This window comes from Peromyscus maniculatus, chromosome 1 (assembly GCF_049852395.1).
Source record: "Peromyscus maniculatus bairdii isolate BWxNUB_F1_BW_parent chromosome 1, HU_Pman_BW_mat_3.1, whole genome shotgun sequence".
Lineage (NCBI taxonomy): Eukaryota > Metazoa > Chordata > Mammalia > Rodentia > Cricetidae > Peromyscus > Peromyscus maniculatus.
The window spans coordinates 69,366,819-69,372,818 of record NC_134852.1 but is presented as its reverse complement, the minus strand read 5'-3'; the positions used below and the strand labels follow the sequence as shown (position 1 = coordinate 69,372,818).

General features: G+C 52.0%; 3 non-coding genes across 3 annotated transcripts; all 3 read left to right on the top strand.

Annotated features, from left to right (window-relative positions):
• The first annotated feature begins 582 nt into the window (after positions 1-582).
• Positions 583-661, top strand: LOC143271321 (small nucleolar RNA SNORD115). The gene has a single exon (XR_013048542.1). It is a non-coding gene; the product is annotated as a small nucleolar RNA SNORD115 (small nucleolar RNA).
• A 1,760-nt stretch (positions 662-2,421) lies between these two features.
• LOC143271320 (small nucleolar RNA SNORD115) lies at positions 2,422-2,500 on the top strand. Its single transcript, XR_013048541.1, has one exon. It is a non-coding gene; the product is annotated as a small nucleolar RNA SNORD115 (small nucleolar RNA).
• Positions 2,501-4,259: 1,759 nt separating this feature from the next.
• LOC143271319 (small nucleolar RNA SNORD115) lies at positions 4,260-4,338 on the top strand. Its single transcript, XR_013048540.1, has one exon. It is a non-coding gene; the product is annotated as a small nucleolar RNA SNORD115 (small nucleolar RNA).
• The last annotated feature ends 1,662 nt before the right edge of the window (positions 4,339-6,000 follow it).

The following is a 6,000-nucleotide window of genomic DNA, read 5'->3' as shown; positions in this document are numbered from 1 at the left end:
TGTGGGTATCAGCCATTATATATACATATATATGGTGCTCTAGCACAGAGAACTGATGACAGGTCTCTGACTTGGTGGGGCCAAGGCAGGAATCACTAGGAAAAAAGATTTCATTAGCCCTGTATAGTGCCTGGACAATTGTCATCAGTCTAAGCCTCTAAGTCAGAGCACGAGGGGAAAGGTGCCCTTACTGAAAAACTCAAGTTAAAATTTGGGCGGGCCAGAAAGACACCTATCCCTTCCTGTGTGGCAGGAGTCACTCTTTGATGTTCCAAGGGCCAGAGATTTACTAAACCTGGTCATGCGTTCAGACCATGGTCCCATGATCCCTCAGACCGTGCAGTGTCATCAGTGGCCCATCTCAAGAGTGCCCTGACATCCTCCCCTTTCTTCCTCCCAAAAAGGTGCCCTTAGGAAGAAGAGAACTCATTCTGCTGCATCCTTTGAAGCAGAGTTCACCAGGCCGAGCTGACCTTTGGGCCTAACCTTCTCACAGCCAAGGCCCTCATCAGCACTGGCAGCCCTGGTAAGCAATCTTGTTTGTGTCCTAAACGCATGTGTAGCTGTGCTCTCCGGAGACCTGGGTCTATGATGACAAACCTATGTCACGAAGAGAGATGATGACATAAAAATCATGCTCAATAGGATTACGCTGAGGCCCAGGCTGCAGGGCAGGGGAGAAACAGGTGCCTGGTCGCCTTGTGGCTTCCTTGAGGCCCAATTCTCAGGCCGTGCTTCCCGAAGCCCTGTTTCCCCTCCTGGGGAATCCAAGCTATCCAGGTGCACATACCTAGGAGAGCCCTCAGGGCTCCATTCCAAAGCACCTGGTGTGACTGTCTAGCCTCGGGCAAGGCTTTAGCGGCCAACACGCTGCTCATGTCCCTGTCTCTTTTGCTGTCTTTCAGTGACCCGGGATGCCGTTTCAGAGCCCGCAGCATCCTGGCACATTTCAGGTAACTGGAAATATCAAACCAAGGGCTGGGATCTCTAAACATCGTGTGCCCTCGCCTTCTGAAGCCTCTGAAACACCAAGAACCTTTCCACCTTGGAAGCAAGGCCTCCAGGCTCTGGCCTGATGGCGGCAAACGTCTAGCCCTCCAACCTGTGGGTGCCGAATGGCAATTCCAAATGTATACACTGTCCTGCACTATTCCAAGGGAATAGGACAGGAGCCACTGATCAGGGACTTCAGTGCAACACCCATAGGTGGAGTCAGGAGGACCAGGGCGTCTCTGGGTCAAGGCACGGGGATAGTGCAAGTTAACCTTCACTTGAACCCCACCCCCGGCCTAGTTTTTTCTTTGGACCTCCCAAACAGTTTGGGGTGGGCAGAGAAAGACCTTCAAGGTCACATTGTGACCCAAGGCATGAGACCCACGTCCTTCATAAAGGGGCTTTCAGGAAGGGCCATCTGGCACACCCTAGAGCACCCGCTGAACCCCGCCTACATCTTGGGCATATGGGACTTAGGGACATCTGGAACATTCTACTGCTGGACTGGACCCACAAGGCATTCCCTCCCCATGTGACTTAGAGAGGCAACTTGATTGACCTCCCATGCATCAGTCTCCAGCTGCCAAGGCGAGAGTGTGTTTCAGGGAATGCAATCTCTTCCTGGCCACGAGGCCAAGAGCCCTGATTGTTTTCAGAGCCTCCCAACCGTAGGCGTTCCCAACGAATTTCAGCTCCATGCATATCCCACAAAGCTCTGAAAACACACTTCTGTGAGCACTGTGATGTGGATTTTCCCCAGGGGTGTAGACCAGGCATGTGACACAGGCTGGAGACCAGCAAATGACGCCCCGGGTAGAATTGATTGTTTTATGAATTGATTTGTCTGTGGGTATCAGCCATTATATATACATATATATGGTGCTCTAGCACAGAGAACTGATGACAGGTCTCTGACTTGGTGGGGCCAAGGCAGGAATCACTAGGAAAAAAGATTTCATTAGCCCTGTATAGTGCCTGGACAATTGTCATCAGTCTAAGTCTCTAAGTCAGAGCACGAGAGGAAAGGTGCCCTTACTGAAAAACTCAAGTTAAAATTTGGGCGGGCCGGAAAGACACCTATCCCTTCCTGTGTGGCCGGAGTCACTCTTTGATGTTCCAAGGGCCAGAGATTTACTAAACCTGGTCATGCGTTCAGACCATGGTCCCATGATCCGTCAGACCGTGCAGTGTCTTCAGTGGCCCATCTCAAGAGTGCCCTGACATCCTCCCCCTTTCTTCCTCCCAAAAAGGTGCCCAGAGGAAGAAGAGAACTCATTCTGCTGCATCCCTTGAAGCAGAGTTCACCAGGCCGAGCTGACCTTTGGGCCTAACCTTCTCACAGCCAAGGCCCTCATCAGCACTGGCAGCCCTGGTAAGCAATCTTGTTTGTGTCCTAAACGCATGTGTAGCTGTGCTCTCCGGAGACCTGGGTCTATGATGACAAACCTATGTCACGAAGAGAGATGATGACATAAAAATCATGCTCAATAGGATTACGCTGAGGCCCAGGCTGCAGGGCAGGGGAGAAACAGGTGCCTGGTCGCCTTGTGGCTTCCTTGAGGCCCAATTAGCAGGCCCTGCTTCCCTAAGCCCTGTTTCCCCTCCTGGGCAATCCAAGCTATCCAGGTGCACATACCTAGGAGAGCCCTCAGGGCTCCATTCCAAAGCACCTGGTGTGACTGTCTAGCCTCGGGCAAGGCTTTAGCGGCCAACACGCTGCTCATGTCCCTGTCTCTTCTGCTGTCTTTCAGTGACCCGGGATGCCGTTTCAGAGCCCGCAGCATCCTGGCACATTTCAGGTAACTGGAAATATCAAACCAAGGGCTGGGATCTCTAAACATCGTGTGCCCTTCGCCTTCTGAGGCCTCTGAAACAACAAGAACCTTTCCACCTTGGAAGCAAGGCCTCCAGGCTCTGGCCTGATGGCGGCAAACGTCTAGCCCTCCAACCTGTGGGTGCCGAATGGCAATTCCAAATGTATACACTGTCCTGCACAATTCCAAGGGAATTGGACAGGAGCCACTGATCAGGGACTTCAGTGCAACACCCATAGGTGGAGTCAGGAGGACCAGGGCGTCTCTGGGTCAAGGCACGGGGATAGTGCAAGTTAACCTTCACTTGAACCCCACCCCCGGCCTAGTTTTTTCTTTGGACCTCCCAAACAGTTTGGGATGGGCAGAGAAAGACCTTCAAGGTCACATTGTGACACAAGGCATGAGACCCACGTCCTTCACGAAGGGGCTTTCAGGAAGGGCCATCTGGCACACCCTAGAGCACCCGCTGAACCCCGCCTACATCTTGGGCATATGGGACTTAGGGACATCTGGAACATTCTACTGCTGGACTGGACCCACAAGGCGTTCCCTCCCATGTGACTTAGAGAGGCAACTTGATTGACCTCCCATGCATCAGTCTCCAGCTGCCAAGGCGAGAGTGTGTTTCAGGGAATGCAATCTCTTCCTGGCCACGAGGCCAAGAGCCCTGATTGTTTTCAGAGCCTCCCAACCGTAGGCGTTCCCAACGAATTTCAGCTCCATGCATATCCCACAAAGCTCTGAAAACACACTTCTGTGAGCACTGTGATGTGGATTTTCCCCAGGGGTGTAGACCAGGCATGTGACACAGGCTGGAGACCAGCAAATGACGCCCCGGGTAGAATTGATTGTTTTATGAATTGATTTGTCTGTGGGTATCAGCCATTATATATACATATATATGGTGCTCTAGCACAGAGAACTGATGACAGGTCTCTGACTTGGTGGGGCCAAGGCAGGAATCACTAGGAAAAAAGATTTCATTAGCCCTGTATAGTGCCTGGACAATTGTCATCAGTCTAAGCCTCTAAGTCAGAGCACGAGGGGAAAGGTGCCCTTACTGAAAAACTCAAGTTAAAATTTGGGCGGGCCAGAAAGACACCTATCCCTTCCTGTGTGGCAGGAGTCACTCTTTGATGTTCCAAGGGCCAGAGATTTACTAAACCTGGTCATGCGTTCAGACCATGGTCCCATGATCCCTCAGACCGTGCAGTGTCATCAGTGGCCCATCTCAAGAGTGCCCTGACATCCTCCCCTTTCTTCCTCCCAAAAAGGTGCCCTTTGGAAGAAGAGAACTCATTCTGCTGCATCCCTTGAAGCAGAGTTCACCAGGCAGAGCTGACCTTTGGGCCTAAGCTTCTCACAGCCAAGGCCCTCATCAGCACTGGCAGCCCTGGTAAGCAATCTTGTTTGTGTCCTAAACGCATGTGTAGCTGTGCTCTCCGGAGACCTGGGTCTATGATGACAAACCTATGTCACGAAGAGAGATGATGACATAAAAATCATGCTCAATAGGATTACGCTGAGGCCCAGGCTGCAGGGCAGGGGAGAAACAGGTGCCTGGTCGCCTTGTGGCTTCCTTGAGGCCCAATTCGCAGGCCCTGCTTCCCGAAGCCCTGTTTCCCCTCCTGGGGAATCCAAGCTGTCCAGGTGCACATACCTAGGAGAGCCCTCAGGGCTCCATTCCAAAGCACCTGGTGTGACTGTCTAGCCTCGGGCAAGGCTTTAGCGGCCAACACGCTGCTCATGTCCCTGTCTCTTCTGCTGTCTTTCAGTTACCCGGGATGCCGTTTCAGAGCCCGCAGCATCCTGGCACATTTCAGGTAACTGGAAATATCAAACCAAGGGCTGGGATCTCTAAACATCATGTGCCCTTCGCCTTCTGAGGCCTCTGAAACAACAAGAACCTTTCCACCTTGGAAGCAAGGCCTCCAGGCTCTGGCCTGATGGCGGCAAACGTCTAGCCCTCCAAACTGTGGGTGCCGAATGGCAATTCCAAATGTATACACTGTCCTGCACAATTCCAAGGGAATTGGACAGGAGCCACTGATCAGGGACTTCAGTGCAACACCCATAGGTGGAGTCAGGAGGACCAGGGCGTCTCTGGGTCAAGGCACGGGGATAGTGCAAGTTAACCTTCACTTGAACCCCACCCCCGGCCTAGTTTTTTCTTTGGACCTCCCAAACAGTTTGGGATGGGCAGAGAAAGACCTTCAAGGTCACATTGTGACACAAGGCATGAGACCCACGTCCTTCACGAAGGGGCTTTCAGGAAGGGCCATCTGGCACACCCTAGAGCACCCGCTGAACCCCGCCTACATCTTGGGCATATGGGACTTAGGGACATCTGGAACATTCTACTGCTGGACTGGACCCACAAGGCGTTCCCTCCCCATGTGACTTAGAGAGGCAACTTGATTGACCTCCCATGCATCAGTCTCCAGCTGACAAGGCGAGAGTGTGTTTCAGGGAATGCAATCTCTTCCTGGCCACGAGGCCAAGAGCCCTGATTGTTTTCAGAGCCTCCCAACCGTAGGCGTTCCCAACGAATTTCAGTTCCATGCATATCCCACAAAGCTCTGAAAACACACTTCTGTGAGCACTGTGATGTGGATTTTCCCCAGGGGTGTAGACCAGGCATGTGACACAGGCTGGAGACCAGCAAATGACGCCCCGGGTAGAATTGATTGTTTTATGAATTGATTTGTCTGTGGGTATCAGCCATTATATATACATATATATGGTGCTCTAGCACAGAGAACTGATGACAGGTCTCTGACTTGGTGGGGCCAAGGCAGGAATCACTAGGAAAAAAGATTTCATTAGCCCTGTATAGTGCCTGGACAATTGTCATCAGTCTAAGCCTCTAAGTCAGAGCACGAGGGGAAAGGTGCCCTTACTGAAAAACTCAAGTTAAAATTTGGGCGGGCCAGAAAGACACCTATCCCTTCCTGTGTGGCAGGAGTCACTCTTTGATGTTCCAAGGGCCAGAGATTTACTAAACCTGGTCATGCGTTCAGACCATGGTCCCATGATCCCTCAGACCGTGCAGTGTCATCAGTGGCTCATCTCAAGAGTGCCCTGACATCCTCCCCTTTCTTCCTCCCAAAAAGGTGCCCTTAGGAAGAAGAGAACTCATTCTGCTGCATCCTTTGAAGCAGAGTTCACCAGGCCGAGCTGACCTTTGGGCCTA